A 24,000-nucleotide genomic window follows, 5' to 3' on the forward strand; every position below is an offset into this window, starting at 1 on the left:
GCATTAATAAAGGATTCATCATAGTCAGATAATCAAATCAGAAATTAACCATTTTAGAAAACACTGTCTTATAATACACAAACTGCATTTTTTAAATAGTATCTCAAAAGAAGCATTTTCTGTGCTTTTATTCCATGAATGGGGGATCAACAATTCTTCAAACATGCATTATTCTGCTCCAGTCTTTTTGTGATATTGGAAATGCTTCCTGTAAAGTAAGATCCACCTGATAAAGGGGTGCTATCATGGTAGTCCTTTCACCCCATATAATATATAACAAATTCACTTCCTTCCTTCCACAGGTCATCCGATCTTGGAAGTTTTGAAGCAGTGGGATAAGTCTCCCATAACTGCAGTGCAGGAATGGCAGCACTGACCTGATTGGCTGGGATATTTGTCTACCAGACATCCAAAGGCGAGGAAGAACTTCTGTGGAAGCCACCAGGTGATTATCAGCATTAAAGCTGATCAAGTGACATATGCTGGAATAGATATCTGAAAGTTCAGTCAGTGTTGTCCCAGAAAGCATCAGGAAGAGGATTCACTGAGTTTAAGGCTCTGCATGCACTTGATACAGAGGTATTGCGTGTATTCTGTCACCAAGATCTGACCTCATGTGTCAACCAAAGATGTACTGTTATACTCAGACAGCCTCCGATTTAAAGGTACCTCCTCAAAAATCCTTGAAATCCTTGATAAACCCTGAGATATGAGAACCAGCATCCACTCGGGAATGATAAACAGAACTTTAGTCTTTGAAAAAGGTTAGACTTCTGCCTAGTTTTCCCAGATGACCCCATGACAGAATCATTGTCTATACCCTTTCCTTAATCTTCTAATTCCTGTCTCATTCCAATTCACCATTAGTTTCCTCACTGACAGATGAATCTCCAGATTTGTCTTTTTTAATGGAAATATCCTGAAATGGTCCATATTCCATACCAAAAACACAACATCCTGAATCGTATCATATTTCTCAACAAGTTTTGTGATGCCATCCAGAGGCTTGCATATTCAATCCAAAAGCTATTTTTATTTCAGTTAATTCAGAAGTGTCCTGCCAAGGCTCCACCATCAAATCCAGTTCTGCAACCTTCTGAAAGCTATATAACCAGGCCTCAGCCATAGATTAAATATATACATATACTATATGCCAGAATATAACGCTCTAAATCTGGGAACTGCCCCATCCTATATTTACAGATAACAGTTTAATGAGATAACTCATAGCAGCCCAACAGTACCTGAAGATGGCTTGACCACATGTAACAAAAATTAAATCCAAAACAATCACATTCTTTACCCTTTTCTTTAAAATTCAGTGCACAAGCAAATGTGCTTTAACACTGTTTTTTTCCCTACATTTGGCCATTATTAGAGCTTGAACCAACCTTCCTACCATCATACCTCGCAGGTGTCCTGTGGGGGTCATTAGAGGGTATGGCACTTTAGGGAGAATTATCATCTTAAGTAAGCAGTGTATATGATTCATATATTGCCTCTTACCCACTCTGTTTAAGTATGACTCCAGTAGCTGATCCAGATTCAGAGTTTGATTGTCAAAGACATGTTAACTTTAAGTATCCGACTTTCTGTTTGGTATTCCAGGAAGAACTGGCACCGACTTTCCTTAAAGTCTGTCATCCTGAAAGAGGAAACCCCCTTCACCCAGTGACTAGAATGTGTGACATTATACATTGAATTTGTAGTTGTAAAGGAAAGTGAAGGACTGAAGCATTAAAGCTGTCATTATAGGCCTGATCAAAAAAGGATATTTTTAGTGCCTTCTTAAAACTTTAGAGCATAGGGGACAGTCTCAGCCAGCCTCATACAAGATTTCAGTCAGAGGCACATAACATGACATGCAAAAGGATACAGACTCCAAAGTGTTCCAGCAGTGCTTCCAGAGCCACCAGCAGATGCCAATTTGGCTGAAAAAAAAAGCTTTGAGATAAGCAATACTTGGCTAACAATACCCTAAGATGGGAAGACCCAAAACATATAAGGCTATGTAGACCAGGTTCAGAACTTTGAAAATAACTTATTATTTATCTTGCATCTAGTAGAGACTACACACAACTTATATAACATGGAAAAAACAGGGTATCGCAATAAGTAGTCAGGCTGTAAAGCTCTGCACTAACTGCAAGCTTGCAAATCAAGTTACCCTAGTTACAGACAAATACAAAAGTTCAAATGACAGGATATTCACAGGATATCAAGGTAGAAATACCTGCAGGCTGAGTAAAGTGTTTAATGAGAAGAATTTATTTATTTATTTACCGGGAAATTCCAACTAGACACTTGTCCTTTTACAGAGGAGGCTCGGGGAGAAAAGCTCCACAGAACAATAAATGAGCAGCAGAGTACCTGAAGAACAAACTGAATATACATACAATAGCAAATAATACATACTGCAGCAAACATTAGATATACATACAATATGAAACATAGTAATGAATAGATATACCTCAGAAGGCAAAATCTCTACTTTATGGAAAGTATCCCACATCATCCCTCTACATAAAGGTGGACCTTTTAAAGAGCTTTCTAACTTTCGCCCCATTGCTTTACTCTCCCCATTAGCTAAGATAATGGAAAAATGTATTCACAAACAACTACTTAACCACTTACTACAAAATAATCTACTAGCAAACTGCCAACATGGCTTTAGACCATTCCATAGCACATCGACTGCACTCTTATCCTTTACCGACTCTATAAACAAAAACCGGAACAACTCTTTTTCCTCTGCACTATTTATTGACCTGTCAAAAGCCTTTGATATGGTTAACCATAACTTACTTCTAGAGAAACTAAAAGCCCATTCTCTTGATCCTTACGCTATTCAATGGTTCAGGTCTTATCTTGAAAATAGACAGCAAGCAGTGCTTTGGCATAACAATCTGTCTTCACTACTCCCAGCAAATATTGGAGTACCCCAAGGCTCCATCTTAGGTCCCCTACTCTTTTCCTTATTTATTAACAATCTACACATGAATATACCTCAAGCCACCTGCATTCAGTATGCAGACGACTCCACCTTAATCTGTGCAGCCAAGAATATAGCCTCTCTCCACTCCCTCACCCAAACCGTTTTCCATAATGTTGAAAACTGGTTTATGCAACACTGCCTCCTCCTCAACCCCAAAAAAACTAAACTACTCATTTTTACTCCAACTCATAAATTACCTAGTCCATTCTTCTCTATAACCTCTAACAATGGCACCAACATAACCCCAGATACCACAACCCACCTACTAGGTGTAACAATTGATAATCGACTTAGCTATGATGACCACATCAACTCCACCATAAAGTCTGTTAACAAAAAACTTGGTACCCTCTATAGAATTAAACCCTTCCTTACCCCTTCTGCAAGGAAAACTATTGCCCAGACCCACCTCATTTCTACCCTCTTCTATGCCTCTGTTATATATATATATACCAACCTATCCAAAAATAACCTCTTTAAACTCTCTACCTGTTATAATAGCATAGCCAGATTTGTCACATGCTCCGCCTTCAAAACTCACCACTGCAGAAACCTCAAACAACTCGAATGGCTAGAATTGCAAAACCACATACTCTGTCAACAACTTCTCATCACTCAAAAGATCCTATATCACCCTAGTAACACCCCTATCCTCACTAATCTAATTTCACTATATAAAAATCTAGCTACACTTCGCTCAGCTAATAAACTTCCAGTTTCCTCTTTTAAATCTAACAACAAAGCTGGTGATTCACTTTTCTCAAACACTGCAGGCAAAAACTGGAATCAGCTTCCCTCTGAATTATCAACCCTTGCTTCAACTTCCCTCTTTAAAAAACATCTTAAAGAGCATCTGAAAACTCATTGGCTTTGTCCATGTATTAACCCAAACTGATATCCTTTTCCTCTTCCTGCTCAATTCCTCTAACTTAGGCCTCCAAAACGAATTATTACTCTTTTCTTCTCAACATGACGATCTAATATAACTTCTTTCTTTCTTAGCCGAACTGTGCTCATAGCTTCTAGTGTGTTTGATATATTGTTTAGTATAACTTTTACTAACATTTTTTATAGTCTATAATTTTTAGTGTTCTGTTGAACAATGCTGCCTCTGTATTGTGCTTTTATTATGTCCTTGTATAATTTTATTTTGTCACTGTTTGTGCTTGGAGCTTTTCTCCCCGGGCCTCTACTGAAAATGGACATATATCCAGCTAGACTAGCCCGGTCAACAAATGTAAAAATAAAATAAAATAAAATATACCAATAACTAGCTAGAGGCTAGGAATAAAGGTAGGATGTATATACAGATAGTACTAAGCTCAAACGGATATGATTCTAAACTCATATACCTAAATCTTATATACAAATATTGCACTAAACTCAAACAGATATAAAGCAGATGCTCCACACAAAGGTAGAACAAGCTAGAAGGGTCAATGAGATGGAAGGGGAAGATAGAGGAGTAAGAGAGGAGACTGAGTGAGTAGTACACGTGGCAGTGAGAGGAAGCTAGGTGTAAGTCAGTTGGATGTGTATTTGGAGTTGAGATGAAGTGAGGTAGTTAAGCATGTTATAACAGGTCTGAGACATTGAGTGAGGAGGGAAGGGGAGGGTAAAGGGTGAGCCAGAGCCTGCAGAGGAAGGAATGCAATCATCAGATGGTGTCAGGCAGGGTAGCTAGGGGAGGGGAGAGGAAGGAGAGTTAAAAAGGAGGGTTACTAGTCAGGACTGGTACATGGGCATAACCAGAGACTTTTTAAGTGAGTTTTTAGTGCAGTCTTGAAGTGATTGCAAGAAGATAGTGTGGTTTTAGAATGTTCCTAATATGGAAACAGAATGATTTGATAATGGCTGAAACTTGATCCTTCTGAATTGGCTTCTCATCAAATTTCATCCCCAAATTATATCTAGTCATAATGTCTCTATGTAGCTCAAGATCAAACTACATATAGCACATAGCTCATGTTGTATAAAGTAGACTGGCCTTACCAGAAACGTAGCTAGGGTGTGGCAAAGGAGGTAACCACCACAGGTGCAAAGTGATAGGGGACATGATCTGCAGATGCTGATCAGTTGGCAAAACCGTATTGGGATTAATTTCCATAGCAGCACTCAGAAATGACAAACTATAAAAATGAAACTATGAAAAAAATCTGTAGTACAAAAACTAGGAAAATGTAACTGTTGTTTGTCAGAGAACTGTCTGAAATTCATTTGTTAAAATAAATGTACTATGGGGTAGCTTTTCTCCCCAGGCCTCTGCTAAAAATGGGTTCTGCCCAGTCAGACTTTCCTGGTCAAGAAAAGCAAATAAATAATAACTAAATAAACTATACTGTCTTTTTTTTACTTGGTCCGTGAATTTTTCCCCCCTCAAGTACCAGAGTTTGTTTTTCTCAGAACCTTGAGTGTTAGAGGATTTTTCCTTATCTTTTTTTTTTTGCTCCTCTCTTAACTTAAAGGGACAGGGTGCCAGATAAGAGAATGGCACAGAGCACTAGAATAGCTAGCTACAGCCATAGTTCATACACAAACTGGGGCCATAAAATGAAGTACAGAAGAAGTTAATGCCTTTTAGTAAAGTCAACAATTTGTCATGAATCATTGGCACAGTAATTCTGGAACTGCTGGCACAAACCATGACAAAAAATATCTGAGCTAATCAGACCAAAGCTTTCAGGATGTACCTAACCTAGGTGAGGGAGTAACACCCAGGGCTATCCAGTCATAAGCCAAACAACAGAGTGATCACACCATGTGGCTGACTACACCAACAAATTACTAGCTGTCAGTCTTAGCATGAACACTAGCTTAATGGTGTGACTGAATGGATTCACTTTAGAAGCTTGAAATTCTAATTCAATATTTCGAGCCCATAAAGTGGAATCCTGAAAAGAGCGAAAGCCCAGAAGCATGAAATTCAAAACCTCGGATACAGGAGGTTTTGAGTTTCACACTTCTGAGGTTCTGCTGTGGTTATGGATTCAGGTAAGTGTGTGTGTGTTAAGGGTTTTGGGTAGGGGCTGTGGTGTGTGTTTTGTTGCTGTGATGTGTGTGTGTGTGTGTGTGAGCAGAATGTAGCTTGTGTGGTGGTGTTGTGTGTGTGTTTGTGTGTAGTGTGACCTCAGAGTTAGAATATTTAAGTAGGGGGGTGTGGGGGGCTACCCCCCACATGGGGGGTGCATGGGGGCTTGCCCCATGCTTTTATGCAGTAGAGAGCTTATGTTTGTGTGTGTGTGTGTGTGTGTGTGTGTGTGTGTGTGTGTGTGTGTGTGTGTGTGTGTGTGTGTGTGTGTGTGTGTGCAGTAGTACCACGAAATTCAAAATCTCCGGTGTGTGAGATTTTGAATTTTGCGGTTTTGAGTTTTCTATGTTTTAAAGATTCGACTTTATAGCTTCGAAATACTGAATTTCGACATTCCAGTATTTCAAGGATATAAAGTGAATCCGACTGAATCTATTTGTAACAGAGGCACCATTCTGAGCAAATATAAATCCTTGTATAATACAAAACAATTTTTTTACTCAACAGTTATATCGCAGTTATGCATGATAAGCAACCTGTGTGAGACCATACCTGATGAGGAAAGAAGTTAGTGAACTTCTGAAGGAAGATACCTAAAGTTTGCTCCTGAATCCATAGCAAGCTAAAGAGTTTGCAGCTGTAGCTCTAAGATTCTTAAGTTCAGTGTTTGAATCGCAAAATATAGCAACCTCCTTCAACCTGAACCAAGTGAGGATGCAGCATTTCACATTGCCATTTTGGCTTTAACCCACCAGCATGAGACCAAAATTATTGTCCAGCTAGGTCTATGTCAGATATAAACTAAGCAACAAGTTGTGTATAACTGGCTAATTATGAGTTGATTGCCAACTGTCTCACAGAAAGGATGCAGATAATCAAAACAGGGGAAGTTGCCTCCACAAAGAGACCAGTCACCGGTAGAGTCCCCAAGGGTTCTGTGCTGGAACCTTTCCTGTTTGGTATCTACTTTCTGAAGTAAAAGCCAGCACCAAAAGGGCTCTATCTGACCAAATTTGCTGATGACTATAAGCTAAGAGAAGTCATTGAATCCACAGATGACTTAGTCATCCAGCAGGAAGGTTTGTCTTAAATAAATAACTGGTGTCAAAATCATGGTCTGAAACTAAATGTCAAAAATGCATTATTGTATCCTTTGGGAAGTCATCTACCCCAGAGAACTAGCACACTGACTATACTCCCCTAAGAGTTAACCCAGTTGTTTAGGATTTGGGAACATATGTGGATAATGACCTAATTTTTGACCAACGTATGTCTATTGCTTTAAGAAAGTCTTTCTATATTGCACAGCTTATAAACAAGGGGATTGTTTCTAAATCTAGGGATGCCATTGCCCCCATTTACTCAGCCGTCATTAAGCCATTCATTGAATATAATGTCTCCTTTGGCATGTATCTGTCCAAACACATGCCACAACTGGAATGCCTACAGAGATACCTTAATAAAAGGACACAAGGCCTAAACAATGTGTGCTACATGGACCAACTCAAAGCCCGTCATTATACTCGGTATCCTACAGGTTGCTAAGAGGTGACCTATGCCTGACATACAAGGCATCCTTCGATCCATTACTGATGGATTTACTACACATCAGCAAGCCAAATGGCAGCATAAATCCTCAATCTAGGGATCTAAAGCTCTTCCATAACATCAATAGAACAGTTTGGAGGAACAGGTATATCTCACAGAGGATACTTCTGCTTTGGAACAGACTCCCCATCCACATAAAACAAAGTTCGTCCCTATCCATTTTCAAGTGCAACTTAGATCTGTGGATGGGAGACAGAATATTTACCCTAGGACTGTCCCCTGTACTACTAATGGACATAGGTAGCTCCTAAATGCTTTATCCTCTGCATGGATTTCCACAAATTATCTATGGTATAATGCCAGTTATTCTTATTAGGAGTCATATATAGTTATCAACCATGTTGTGGGAAAGGCCAGTCTATAACCAGATAAAATAGGTTATTTTGTTCACAAAAAGGGAAACTGGATAGGCTTAAAATGGCCCACATAGGCAGCTGCCATAATACTTCCCTATGAAAATATGATGTGACATTTGAATGCATCATGCTCAGAATACTTTTTTTAATCTGTGCCACCTGACTAGAGTTATCTATTGGTGCATTGTGCTGGAAGGAGTCTAGTCAATCTATACCATGTTTTATCTCTTGGAAGGAATTGCATAGTAATGGTATAGCTCTTGAATAAGAGCCCCCACCAGCCCTAAATACTAGACGAAGTGATGATCAGTGCTATATTTTAAAAAAAATACACAGACTCCTGCAATCACAGACCATGCCTTGTGAAAGTCTCTGAAAAAGTAAAAGAGACAGCAGTTGATAACTGTCATTAATTGAGTAAAGGCCATATTAAAAATAAAACAAATGTAAAATCTGAACCATAAAGCAAATAAACTGTAGATAAAATTATTGTAAATAAATAAGGAAAGTACCTAATACACACAATGAATAAGTAATAAACAAGCAACTGTATAAATGGTAACCATAATGACAACAAATGATAGAAACCTCACCACTGACCCAAAAATCTGTGATACTTTCCAAAGAAGTTAATATTAGCTTCAGCAAATGAATGAAAGAGAGAATAAAATTAACAACAAAAAAGAATGTGTAGCAAAAAAGACCATATACTGCCTCAGCAACAAGTTACTGAAACAAAAATAATTCCAGATGAATTCAACTACTAAAGAGAGTAAAATATTAAAGTGTTGACAAAAAAACTTTCTCACCCACACAGCAGACAGCAAAAAAGATTGTTTCCCCCTCTAATATTTTGGCTTTTCCCGGTTAGGGGTCACCACAGTGGAACTCTAGTCCGCTAATGATTGGCAGTGGATTTTTAGGGTGCTAAATTGCCAGCCCGTCGCCCAGCCTTCAAAGAAGGCACATAAAAATGTGTAGGCTCCTATGTGACATGATCATATAAGATGAATGGATCCTTAGTTTGCTTAGAGTAGTGCCAAAAACACAGGCACACATATGAAATAACAAACAAATGGTAGGGAGATCCAAATGAGCCCAACTGATGGAATACAAAATCAACACATTTTCAACAAGTATAATAAAATCAGATTGCGAAGTCAGCAAACTGCACCAAGATGTTTGAATGCCTAGAAACTTCCTCTGTCTCCCCTTCTAATTCTCTTCCATTTCCAAATCCTAATGGCCAAGAAATGAAATAAGTGACTAAGGTAAATGTGAAGGAAAAGCATTTTTTTCAAACCAGTGAAAAATTAAACTTGTTAGCAGCAGATGTTGTCAGATGTTACAAAAGCAACTAGATAATTCGACCATAAAAGTAATTAGATTATTCTACCATAAGAAACTACACAGGTAAGACTGGGGGTGTGGATAGTACAAATTAATGTAGTAGCACATATCTTCCAGATTATTATCCATATTAACACCCAGTATTTGAAAATCTGTACTTCTGCCAAGAGACTAAATAAAATAAAAAGTCCATATCACCTGTCATAGGTGTATAAAGTTCGAATCACATCACACGCAATAGGAATGCTAACAGCACTAACAATCTAACAATTGCAAAGTCTGCGATGTTGAAACTACTGAGGTATATACATCTAAAGTCTGACTGTGTTATTATATTATTAATTATCTATACCTATATATATATATATATATATATATATATATATATATATATATATGTGCATTTAAAATCAGGCCGTATTATTAATTACCCATAATATATATATATATATATATATATATATGTATATATATATATATATATATATATATATATATATATATATATATGGTTCCCTGTCAGAAGCCAGAAACACTATAAGCCTGAAAATCAAAATCCTGAAAACTATAGACTGAAAACTCAAAATCCTGAAAGCCCAAAATCCTGAAACTCAAAATCCTGAAAACACAAAATGGACATACTGATGTCATTGTGGCTTTGCTATTGTTAGCCCTGTGGTGTTGGGTCATGCGTTGGGTTCAGGTAAGTGTGCGTTGGTTTTATGTTAGGGTTAGGCGGTTTAAGTGAGTTAGGGTTAGGGCGCAGGTTAGGCATGTATGCAATAGTGACAAATATTGGGGTTAGGGGCAGTTTAAGTGAGTTAGGGTTAGGGCGCTGGTCAGGAGAGTGTGCGATAGTGACGGACCTTAGGGTTAGGGTTAGGGTCAGGGTCAGTTGGTAGATATTAGTGTCTTTATAGTGACATATTAGCATTATTTGTGTTTTCAGGATTTTGAGTTTCAGGATTTTGGGCTTTCAGGATTTTGAATTTTCAGTCTATAGTTTTCAGGATTTTGATTTTCAGGCTTATAGTGTTTCAGGCTTCTGATAGGGAACCATATATATATATATATATATATATATATATATATATATATATATATATATATATAAATTCAGGCTGTATAATTAATTACCCAAACAGATACATCTAAAGTCAGGCTATATTATTAATTACCCACAAAAATACATCGAAAGTCAGACTGTATTATTAATTATATATATATAACACTAACAATCTAACAATTGCAAAGTCTGGGATGTTGAAACTACCGAGGTATATACATCTAAAGTCTGACTGTGTTATTATATTAATTATCTATACCTATATATATATATATATATATATATATATATATATATATATATATACATTTAAAATCAGGCCATATTATTAATTACCCATAATATATATATATATATATATATATATATATATATATATATATATATATATATATATATATATATGGTTCCCTATCAGAAGCCTGAAACACTATAAGCTTGAAAATCAAAATCCTGAAACCAAAAGCCTGAAAATTCAAAATCCCGAAAACCCAAAATCCTGAAACTCAAAATCCTGAAAACACAAATAATGCTAATATGTCACTATAAAGACACTAATATCTACCAACTGACCCGGACCCTAACCCTAACCCTAAGGTCCGTCACTATCGCACACTCACCTGACCCGCGCCCTAACCCTAACTCACTTAAACCACCCCTAACCCCAATATTTGTCACTATTGCATACATGCCTAACCTGCGCACTAACCCTAACTCACTTAAACCGCCCCTAACCCTCACATAAAACCAACCGCACACTGACCTGAACCCAACGCATGACCTAACACCACAGGGCTAACAATAGCAAAGCCACAATGACGTCAGTATGTCCGTTTTGTGTTTTCAGGATTTTGAGTTTCAGGATTTTGGGTTTTTGGGATTTTGAATTTTCAGGCTTTTGGTTTCAGGATTTTGATTTTCAAGCTTATAGTGTTTCAGGCTTCTGATAGGGAACCATATATATATATATATATATATATATATATATATATATAAATACCCATATATGTATGTATATATCTAGCTATATATATATATATATATATATATATATATATATATATATATATTTATCTAGCGATATATATATATATATATATTTTTATATATATATATATATATATATATATATATATATATATATATATATATACATATATATATAAAAATTCAGGCTGTATAATTAATTACCCAAACAGATACATCTAAAGTCAGGCTATATTATTAATTACCCACAAAAATACATCCAAAGTCAGACTGTATTATTAATTTTATATATATATATACACACATATCTACACATCTAAAGACAGGCTGCATTATTAATTACCCAGTGAGTTTTGAACCATGAATCAGTGTAAAACTTCAAACCCTTATACAGTAGCTACAACAGCAATAATAAAACAAAAGAAGCGTTATAAAGGCATGACAATGTTAACCAAAACTGTCTTATATAGCTGGCACACATGCCACTATCTTTGCACATATTCTGTTTGATACTCCATGGAGAGGAGAATGTCTTATTTCAGTGAAAAGTTTGTGGGGATATGCAGCTCAATTCTGCATTAGATCATAAAATGACAAACTGTGTCCCTCTTGGATAGTGTCAGTCGGTGCTGATTTAGAACTGCTTATAACGTAGGCCACACATAGACCATATCTCTAGACCCTTAAGGGAGCAAGAGTTAAACTTGGTTAGGCTTGTAAGCACCCTACAGCCATTAGCCTGGTAACCTCCTATAAATCTATGACAAGATTTTTCAAGTGTGTCTGTTTAAAGATGTACACAGTCAAGCATGTTCTGGTCCCTGGGATCACTAGCATAGTATTGTTCCCATGCGTAAACCTCAGAAAGAATCAAGAGAAAGAGAGAGAAGGTAGAAGAGAGGGGAGTAATAAAATCATAGGAATACTGTACCTTCATATAGCCTAGACATGGTGCATATCCTGCTTTCATTATAATAAACACATAAGTGTATGATATTGTAGAAAAAAAATAACAGGAACAGATGGCATCTTATTGAATATGGCTACGTGTATTTTTGGTGACACTGTATATGGATGGATTCCTGACCATGACAGCTGACATGAGTTTGATTAGTGTTTTATGCTCTGTAGGAGGCAGTGTGTGTGTGTGTGTGTGTGTGTGTGTGTGTGTGTGTGTGTGTGTGTGTGTGTGTGTGTGTGTGTGTGTGTGTGTGTGTGTGTGTGTGTGTGCACGTGTGTGTGGGTATGAGAATGGAACAGCTACTGACAGCTTCCCCATCCAAGGGAATGAGAGGACTGTTGCTGGAGCAGATCAACTACAGGTGCTCCCGTGGTACTAGCTTGTGACACACCTGCTCACTGCTACTTGCTCAACATGCAGTCTTATACACTACATAGTCCTGCCAGAACATAAACCCTAAAATCATTTCCCAACCCAATCCTAAAACTCCACAGTCATTCCTTAAAAACTCCAACCACTCTCTCTAAGCTGACATTTCTTGACCCTTCTCTAACTCAAAAATTCCCTTCCTGTTTCCTAAACTTAAAATTCCAGCCCCCTTCCCTAAATCTATATTCTATAATCACCCCTCACCATAAATCCCTCTCCCACTCCCTAACCCTAAAATCTTCCTTCCACCTCCTTAATGCTAAACTGCCTAAATCCCCCTCCTGCTCCTCCTTCACCATGCTGGCTTGCCTGGATTCATATTCGAGTTTGGGCATATGCAGCAGCCTACACAAGTTACAAGGCACTTGGTCCTTGGCAGTGAGACAGTGGTTCTTGGTAGCTTGGGACTCAAGTGCCTGTTGTGAACCCCACTGGGGCATGTCTCCCTATAGTGCATGCGCTGTGTGCAGCACTTTGGAGTTGTTACTAAGATGAAGGGTAGCTGAACTTATATTGAACAAAAGATCTACTTATGATGTTGGCCCAGCATTGTTCAATTCCTGCCCCTCACAGGTAATGGCTAAAAAACGCCAGTGCAGGTGGAAAATAATTATCAGTGAGATAGTAAATTTTGTTTAATGAGCAAGTAGGGAAGACAAAAAAATATTTTTTCTACTTATACATGGCATCATATACAAACATTAAATATTCTCAGAAAAAAACATTAAACTATAAAAAGTAAAGTTTGTCTGTCATTCTGGCCATTAATTTGAGTACAGAGTTTGTTAATTAAGAGCCATATTGACAACTGCCACATGTTCCAAAAATGTAGAGTTGATATTTTAGGAACAAGTATGCTCAGATGAAAAAGTGCCTTTCAACTCTAACACTTTAAGAAATATTTCACCCTATAACCACTTAGAAATGGTTTATTTCTTAACCAGAAGGTATGTTTTTATATTATCTGCTGAGATGTTAAATTACAGTGCCAATTTAAAATCCATCTCAGTGACATAAATATGCTATTTACCCAGTCAAATATATACACTGGACATCTGTTTTTAAGAAGCAAGTTATATACTGTTCTGGTCCTTTGCCAATTATAGCACACTAGAGACTGCTAAGTATTAAGCCAATGGCCTACTACAAGTGGTTGTGTGCTATTAACACTCGACACATTTGCTCACCCCACTTGCTTAAAAAGGTAGGTGCTTTAACTCCCACTAACTCAGTCTTACTGAACTACTTAGCCCTCCCAACATCTGATCCTATAAAATTACATAGCCCTGCTAGAGTACTAACCCTAACCCTACAATTTCCACCCAGTCTGTAACCCAAGTACTTAATCCCTAACCCTAAAATTCCACTCCCCCTCTCTAAACCAAAAATCCCTGATTGTTCCCTAAATCTAAAACTCCAGTCACCATTCCTCAGCATAAAGTCCCTGATCAATCCCTAATCCTAAAACTCCACTGCTTAAACCTAAATTCCCTGATCACCCCTAACCCTAAACTCAGTTCCCACTCCCTAAACTTAAAACTCCCTTCCTGCTCCATAACCCTAAAACTTCCCTCCTGTTCCCTAACCCTAATATCCCCTTCCCACTCCCTAAACTGAAATCTCCTTCCAGATCACTACACTATTCAACATACCCATACTGTCCCACTCCCTTCCTATGGCTACCCAACTTACTTTGCTCAGTCTCAGAAAATAAACTCATATTCAAGTTCCAACATGAACAACAGCCTGTACATGCTGTAAGATGCTTGAGTCCCCTGGGTTTGAAATAGTGGTCTTCCAGGACTTGGAACTCGAGTGCTTGCAGTAGAACCTTAAGTCACTTGTGTAAAAAAGCCAAGTCATAAGTGAGTTAAGTCATAAGTGAGTTAAGTCATAAGTGAGTTACTGCTGCAAAACAGACGGAAAATGAAAACATTACAAACAAGATGGCGCACACTGAATTCAAAGAGTATGAGGAGAAAAAAGCTTGGCACAGAAACGGACTGTTCAGCTAACATAAAAAGTGTCAGACAGTGCTGCTTCATGAACTGTTCTGATTAGGAGATTATTGTGGTGAAGGACAAGTGTTCACAGAGTTTGAACTGCACACAAACGTTACACTTCCAATGTGCATGTACAGACTAATGCTGCTCAGTGCCAGACATGATCAGCTTGTGGTGGGACAACCTAAGGTGCTACTGGGTGACTCCACTGCCTCAGCCAGCTCTAGTAATTAAGAAATGTTTCTTTTTTTATTATTTTCTTAATATTTGAACTGCTCAAGGAGCTGATGACTTGCTAACACAATCTTCAAACCACTGAAACACCAGATAAATAAGAAACCAAAAGTTAGCCAGGTAAGGGCTCGAGGTCAGGCCATGTTTATTATTCAAACAAATAAACAGGCAAACAAAACAAATTAAATAAATCATTATATTGAGCTTATTTAAGGGCGATGTGATTGCTAGTGCCAGTTTAAGACACTGGGAGTGGGACATAATTTTGATTTTGTTTCGAGTTGTGTTTTGCTGTATGAACAGGTTGGACAATGTATTGACCTTCTTTTGTGGTTTTGTTTGCTTGGTTACTTGAATGAGTCAGGCTTAACTTGACTCATTTAAACAAGTAAACAGTTTTTGAACTGGGCAATTTATTTGTAGTTGTAAGCCAACAGATAGTTCTGTCAAAACTTGACGCAGTCATACTTAGTAAGTGGTGAGTTGGAGATCGGTGCAGGCAGGCAAACACATTGTGTATACTGCAAAGAGAAACATCACTGAAGAAGAGGAAGAAGCACAGTTAAAAAAAGTAAAATACAAGCTGTTAATAAAGACTTTAAAAAGAAGAAAAAGAGACCACATCCAAGCAGATCCAAGAGCAAGTGTGGACATGAATCAACTAATGTTAAAACACAGATATGAAATACGGAAGATCCTCACCGAATGTAATGGAAAGAGTTACAACACTCCGATATCTTAAGGGGAAAATAGTAGAGAGCTTCATAACTTCTATTACCTTTTATTCTAGATATTAAAAAACACAATACTCTGTTTTAGAAAAGAATTTAAACTGCTATTAAATAGCTACAAAAAAAACAAGTGTATAAAATAGGATCATAAGAGGTCATCATCTGCAGAGAAAATGGCAACATACTGAAAAAACAGAACTGCTAACCTCTACAGCCCCAAGTAATCAGATTATCTCATTTAAGAAAATATGAGCCATGCTGCAAAAAGATGACAAAAAATAAAAAAAAGCAGTGCACAGTTCACATTATCACCTTACCGAAGAATTATGTCCTGTAGTTCTGGTGACACACAAACTGCAGGAAAGAAAAACAAAAATAATTATGCTACCAGATATAACACTGTTATTATAGACAATAATCAGACAAAGAATAAGCATTTTATTTTATTTAGAATTAGACAAAAATAAGCAGAAGTTTTTTTTTCAATCTTTCAGTGTTTTAAGTCTAGACTCTGTGCCTTAGTTTAGGCCTTCAAAGTAACCACTTCCTTTAAATGTAGACATAAATACCCTTTCTCCCTACCAAGCATCTAGTCCTAGGTTAGGAATCAGACTTCCATACTAAAAACTGACTAGGGGTAATATTTTACATTACTTACACTATACTTCATACACAACTTTGAAAGACAGTCCTAAAAATGAACTGCTAATTGGTTATGTCAAGAATCTTTAGTGGTGATGAGCTAAAACTGCCACCATAGAAATATCCAGTTAGATTAGAATGGCAGTACATTCCAAATGCTGTCATTACAAGTTCATTAAAAAAATAATAAAAGCAACAATAAATAAGTGAATACATGCATAATAACTAAATATGCAAATAACTAAATATATATGTAAACAATACGTAAAGAAACTGCACTGTACTGAAGTTTGGACTGACTACCTCTTGCAACACATTGCAACTACCCAGAGGTATACTGCAAGCAACGTTAAAATTTACAGCAATGGCTTATTACTCAGGACCACATATCAGTGCATACAAGGATGCCATAACTCTCAACTGTCCAGTTTTCTGCAGAATATCCAGACTTTTTCTTATATATTTGATCTGTCTCTCACACAATTTATGGTTTTATGGCAAATCATTAAGGATTTAAGTTACTAAATAATGACATGCTTTCAAACTTCATATCCTTCAGAAAATGTATGCTAACACGAATCCTGTTATTCTAGCAAATTTCTAAATTTATAAGAGCAATACTTAAAATCGGCCCCTATTTTTATTTTATTTATATAATTACTTTATTTATTTATTTTTTGGATTTGTTCTCAAGTTAGTTTTGGCATTGTCCAGATTTCTTGCTCTAAGAGGTCGAGAGGTATGAAGGATAGGCATATATACAACATGTACACCAGGTCTTTGCACATCACTGAATAACTGTACAAAGTCGGCTATGGCAGTGGCATTTATTAGGAAGTTGAGTTATTTCATAAATGTAAGAAATGTCTTTCTAAAATAACTGATGTATAATATTAGCAGTTACCACTCGACTGTGGGTAAGGCAGAAAAAAGAATACAGTTAAGCTTCACCCCATGTGGATAACCTGAACCATTTGTGCATAAATACTACCTAATGTAATAAAAATCAGTGATCATTTGTTTATTCACCATCAGCATACTGCATGCCATTTACATAAATAAATAGAGACAGTACTCCAGTTATAACCTTTTTTTACTTGCTTGGTGAGTATTACATTGGTGCAGCCAAATGAAGGAGTATTAAACCAAAAGGTATATTCTCATCTGGAAGATGTAGTTATAGTCGGTTTATGGCCAACAGTCTGTACTTTGTACTTGAAGGTGTAGAAAGAAGTCTAGGCACAAATAGACATTACGACTGCAATACGGAGGGAGTGGTGCAGTTTGGAAAGGTAAGAAAGACTGTAAAAAAAGTGATGTTAAGAGTAAGATACCATCTTTATGTCATTACTTATTTATTTATTGACTCTTTATTGAATGGGTTACTCCCAGTAGGCCAGAGTCATCTTTTCTTGGGAGATCCAAAGTAGTTTTCATACTGATGAGGGGAAATTTGGCCAGGACACCAGGGAACTTGCCCTATTCTTTTTGGTTACTAGTTGGTGCTAAATGGCTACTGCTGAGTTCAAAGTCTTCCAAGATGGAAGAGGAGTGGACACAGCAGGCCGAAAGAGGACTGATGCAGTATACTGAATTATCACAAACAGATTCTGGAACAGAGAAGAGTGTCATTACAGAGATGGAAGAAGGAAGTCTGGAAACTGTTTTGTTGATGGAGATGATTAACTGAGGTGAATTAAATGCTGGTGATGAAATAAGTTGGAGTACTGTGACAGATCATGTGCTGGGAGAGGTAACAGGAAGTATTGCCAGATATATCAAGGAAAGGAGATTGATTAATGGAAGGTGCTGACAGCTTGGATTTATGCATGGCCAGTAGAGTAACTGGTTTTAAAAGCAAGCCTCTATAACAGGCTGTTGTTGTTAGAAGTAAGAAAACCCTTTCATATGCAGAAACAGTAAGCAAAGGCAAGAAAGATGTTGAAATTGAAAGAAGATAGGGACTGATGCAAGGACAACAAAACCAGAAAAGAAGACCGTTGGGAAGAATCAAAACAAAGAACGGTGACACTATTAACAGTTATAAAGATATGGACAGTATTATTTTTACCTTTGGGATTTAAATTGCATTAATGCACTTAGTAACACAAGACTTTTGTAAGGATACTTATGAAACAGTACCTGAAAATGTATGAATAAAGTGGGGAAAAAGAGATTATTGGCACCATAGAATGAGTGCATTTTTCAGAAACTGTACTTGCTGTTTAGAAAGAAAATAAATGCACACTTTAAAACATCAGATATAGAGGATAAAGAAGTTATGTACTGATCATAACATTCCATCTGTGTTGTCCATTTTCATTCTTCCTTAACAAATGGGTTCGAATCTGATCCTCTATTCCTCCTTGGCCACTTTCTAAAGATTCTAGGATCTGACTTGAGCTCCTCCCTTATCCATAATGTCCTTGACCACTACAATACCTCACATCAAGTTTGCTACTATTATATGCATTATAATCATAAAACACAATAATAATGCTATGACAGAAAAGTGATAGCTGAAAGATCAGGAGCTCAAACAGGAACTATGGTTACTAACAACAATTCTATTAGGTCTCCTAAGTCATGGTCAGGGGAAGGAGGGAAGGAAGTTGAGGAAGAATGAAAATGAATAACACAGATGGAACATTATGGTGAGGACATAACTTCTTTATCTGATATTGTCACTTTCATTCATTGCTCAATGAATGGGACACAGTCCCCACCTATGGTAACCTTGCATGGCCCTCATGGAAGGATGTTCCAGACAACAGTGGAACCAAAGGCAGCTCAGTTTCTAGAGATGAAGTTCAATTTGTAATGAGCAATAAAGGTATGGGCATTAGACCAAGTGGCAGCTGCAAAAATATCATCAATAGAGGCTCTAGCCCAAAAAGCAGCTGATGTAGACATTTACCTGGTTGAATGCACTTTTGGTTGTTTAGGCAAGGTTATGCCTCTCAGGGAATAAACAGGAAATACAATATTTTCCATTTACCCAGTGTAGTTTTTGAAACTGGTGTTCCCAATTTTTTACTAGTAAAGAAGACAAATAATTGATCAGTTTTCTAAATTCTTTGGTCTTGTGAAGGTAAACATGAAGTTGCCTATGTACATCAAGAACATGAAGCGGGTATTTGCCTTTGTTTTCAAATCTGGGGAATAAAACTGGTAAATTTATGACTTGATTGCTATTGGTTTCAGAGGCAACTTTTGGTAAGAAGGAAGGATTTGTGGTTAAAGTAACCATGTATTTGTGAAATATCTACTACTGTGGTTTGAAAGATAGCACTTGGAGTTCAGATATTCATCCTGCAGTAGCTATAGCCACCAGAAAGACATTTTCCAAAGAAAGAAACTTGAGATCTACTTTAGCTTATGGTTCACAGGGAAAATACTAAGGTTTGCAAAAGAACAGTAAGGTCTCCAGGTGGAGTAGGGTCCTTTATTGGAGGTCTAAGTAAAAAGGTACCCTTAAGAAAGGCCGTACATAACTTAGATGATGCTAAAGGAGATGTGATAGTTTGAGATGCTAACTGAACCTTAATAGTGGAAAAACTTGCTCCGCCTTGAAAAATTAAGGCAAGGAAATCTAGGACAGCTGGAAGAGAGGTGGTAAAGGGATCTAACTCTCTCTCTGATGAGTCCAAAAGGAAAACCTTTTCCATTTACTTTTGTAAATTCTCCTAGTCAAAGGCTTATGAGTAAAGCCTGGAATATCTAGCCATCATCAGAATGGGAAAAAACATGCTGTCAATTTGAGGCCTTCAATGTCCGGGTGACTATGCCCTGAAGGGTGACATAGAAGGTCTGGGCTGGGATGCAGCATCCAAGGAGGATATACTAGATGAGATCAAAGGAAAGGGAACCACACCTGTCAAGGCTAGAAGAGAGCAATGAGGGTTACTGCGCTCTTCAACCAAAGTGCTTTCTGAAGAAACTTAGGGATGAAAGGCAGGGGAGGATAAGCATAAAGGAGACTGAAGGGCAAAACATAGGCAAGAGCATCTCTCAGTGACTGTACCTGAGGTGGGATAAGGGCAAAGAACCTGCTGCATTTGTTGTTTAGGGGAGATGCAAATAAGTCAAAGCAAGGTTGACCCTGTTTGTGGAAGATCTTGTTCACCATTAATTAGTTGAGAAACTACTTATGAGGCATGAGGATGGTCCTGATGAGTTTTTCCCCTAGAATATTGAATTTTCCTGTAATGTCCATCACCACAAGAAAGCAGTTGGATGAGATTGCCCATTGCCATACTCTCATTGCTTCTCGACAAATGGGGTAGGGTTTGGATCCCCATTTGTTGATGGACCAGATTACTGACATGTTGTCCATTTGTATTGTAATAGTCCCTACAGGGAGAAAGCTCTGAAAGGCCTGCAGCACTAGAAGCACTGCTCTCATCTCTAGGACATTGATATGCAAATTGGTCTCTTGTGGAGGACATTGATATACAAATTGGTCTCTTGGTGGGGACCATGTGCCTTGAACAGTCTATCACAAGTAATGCCCCCCACCCCAACTGGGAGGCATTCATAGTCAATGTGGTGTTGGGGGGAGGAAGGATAAATGGAAGACCCTGACTTATGTCCTTGGAGTAAATCCACCAAAGAAGAGACTTTCTGCAAACCTTAGACAATTTTACCAGATGTTTTAAGGGATGTTGATGAAATGACCTTTGCACTGCTAAGGTCCATTGAAGAATTCCCATGTGGAGATGAGCATTGAGAATTAAAGTTATTGCCACAGCCATCAAACCTAGAGCTTTGAAGACCAGTTTTACTGGGGGAGAAGGAAGAGAAAGAATCTGTTTGACGTCTCTTCAAAGTAAGAACTCTGTTTTGAGGTTGAAGAGCTAGAGAATTGATTGTGTCCAAGCTAGCCCCTATAAACTTCAAGACTTGAACTGGTTGAAGTTGTGAATTGTGCATACTGATGGTGAGTCCAAGGCAAGAGAGATAGCTGGAGTAAATAGTCTCTGGCCTTTACGAGCAGATGCCTGGTTGGTGTGGTAAGGAGCCAGTCATCTATATAGGGAAACACTCTGAATCCAAGCAGTCTCAGGTGAGTTGCTATCACTTTTATGCATTTGGTGAACACCCTGGGGGCTGTGGTAAGACCAAACGTCAGGGTGCTGAACTTATACTGACTGGTTCCCAGCCAGAAATGTAGATACCTTCAAAAGTGCCTGTTCCTTTTGATGTGATAGTATACAGATCCATTGAGCACATCCAGTCATCCTTCTGAAGGATAGGCAGAATGGACTGAACTGTGAACATCCAGAATTTGGAATTCTTTACAAACTGGTTCAGATAACTGAGATCCAAGATAGGTCTCAGATCCCCTCTCTTTTCTGGCACTAAAAAGAACCTTGAGTAAATTCTGGATCCTGTTTGCACTGAAGGGACCTCTAGGATGACTCTTTTGTCTAGCAACTTTCTGATCTCTTCAGCTGCTACCTTCCCCTGATTGGGTTGAACACTGGAGACAGTTTTCCTTGTTTTTATAGGAATTTGGAAAACTGGAATAAAATATCCTCTAGATATGATCCTTTGCAGCCAAGAGGCATTTGTGATGGCTATCCGGGCTTTTTGAGGCAAGGATAAATATCCTCCGAGTGCCTTCAGAGAGGGGCAGTCAGGCAACCTTTTAGGAATGCTAGAAGGATCTGTCTGAGAAGGAATCTTGAAATCTTTGGTTCTGCAGACCTCCTGTGCTTCTGGGTGCCATCAACCACTGCAGTTGTTCCTCTCTTTGCCTCTGGGGGGGGGGGGGGGGGTCCTCATGTGATTCCTGGAAAGGACCTCAGATTTTCAGAACCACATCTTCTTAGAAAAGCGGATTCCAATGGGAAACAAGGTTTTTCCATCCTGTTCACTATGGGAGAGAGTCTCTTTAACTGTTGGCCCAAACAAAGATGATCCATCAATGGGATCATTGTTGAATGATGCCTTGAAGGGCTCTGCAAAATCTCATAATCAGATCCAGACTTGTCTCTTTATGGCTACACCTGAACCAGCCACCCTCGAGGTATCTTCTGCGGCATGCAAGATTAATATCATGGACGTGGTTTGTAATCGATTGTAGGTAGGCCAGCCACAAGGAAAAATACATCTGTTCCTCTGCAAACATGGACTCTGGGGCAGAATTAGAAAGTTCCTTTAGCAAGTCCTTCTAGGTGTCACCTAGTTCAGCAATTGCACGGCAGATGTTGGTGATGCATACACTCGATTCCCAAACCTGTCCAATGCCCTAAACTCTCTGTTAGGGAGATGGACAGTTAAGTTTTGTTCAGCCAGCTCCTTTTTGGAGGCTGCTGCAAAACCCATGGCATCTACAGGAATCCCTTTATTCCAGTACTGTCTATGGGCTGGGGCACTTAAATTTTTTTCTGGATGTTTGGGGATAGGTTACATGGAGTCCAGTTCCCTCATTGCCCTGTGGGAGACAAGATATATAAGCTCATCCACGGGGGGTGGTAACCCAAGATGGAGACAGGCCAGACCCAAAGGCTTCCAAGAACACTAATTCCTCCTGGGAAGGGGTTTTGGAAGACCAACCACTCTTCTGGCAGAGGATCTCTTAAGATGTCTCCAAACTAGACATCTTCAGGTGGAGATCTAGGGGACCTTTCCTCTTCATCAAAATCGGTGTCCTCTGTGAGGGATTCCTGTGGAGAATTCAAGTGCCTTCTCTTGCACTCCTTCTTCCAAGGAACCTCCTCAGTGGGATGTTTTGGAGAGGTATCGGAAGAAATGGGGAGTTCCATGGTGGAAACTACTTGGGATCTTATTTGGCTGGCCGTCCTTTAAGTGTAGTATGTGAGGACTCAGACACAGGATCCAAAGAGGGAATAGATTATGGATACAAAGAAGGGAGAGTCAAAATTACTCTGGGATGACAGAATGCCCTCTCCACCACCTCAAATGTAGAGGGACCATAAGAAGCTGAGGACAATCTCACTGGAGCCAGGGCTTCCACAGCAAATAATCCCTGAGCCTCACCAACCTTCCATTGTGAAGGAAGAGTCAGAGCTGAGCTATCCAGTGCCAAAGTTCAAAGAGAAAGCAACTACTCCCAAAAACTTTGGAGTCGAAGTCAACCCTTCAAATCCAATGCCGATACTTAAGCTCTGAGAGCTGCTGGGCTCCAATAGTGTTGGAGCCGATCAGGTCAGGCAAGTAGCTGGAGTCGAAGATAAAATAACCTTCGTATCTGATGGTTCGACTCTCAGGGCTGTTGGATAAAAGGATTCTGAAATGGCTGGTCAGATCATTGAAGAAGCAAGTACAAGTTGGAAAGAAGGTTGACAGCTCATAAATCCAATGGAAGCTGGAGCTGGAAAGATCCCCCCCCCCCCCATCTGAAACTGTGTTCTGAGGAATTTTCTCATCATCCTATCCACCTCCGACTCAGACTGACTATGGGAAGACCTAACAGAAGAGGATGTGGAAGGTGTCCTTGACAACTTCTTGGGAGTCTATTGCAAAAAAGTGGACCTTAATCTCAGGGATACCAGCTCCAGAGAAAACATAGGTGCACATGGCTGAGGTGATGTGACAGTAGATGGTGTCAGACCCAAAGGTTTTGGATCCAAGATCTTAGAAAC

At 38.5% G+C, this 24,000-nt stretch overlaps 1 protein-coding gene across 3 annotated transcripts in view; it reads right to left on the bottom strand.

The window, feature by feature from the left end:
• The window catches only part of FAM3D (FAM3 metabolism regulating signaling molecule D), a 713,044-nt gene that overhangs the window by 538,518 nt on the left and 150,526 nt on the right, over positions 1-24,000 (bottom strand). For 2 of the 3 annotated variants that reach the window (XM_044078815.1, XM_044078816.1), the window contains exon 3: positions 16,066-16,102. The exons of the other annotated variant lie outside the window; for it this stretch is intronic. The gene's annotated coding sequence lies outside the window, so the exon portion shown is untranslated. The remainder of the gene's footprint in view (positions 1-16,065; positions 16,103-24,000) is intronic. 3 annotated transcript variants of the gene reach the window in all.

The sequence above is a fragment of the Protopterus annectens genome, chromosome 7.part1 (genome assembly GCF_019279795.1).
Source record: "Protopterus annectens isolate FY-2018-M chromosome 7.part1, PAN1.0, whole genome shotgun sequence".
NCBI classification, from domain to species: Eukaryota; Metazoa; Chordata; order Ceratodontiformes; family Protopteridae; genus Protopterus; species Protopterus annectens.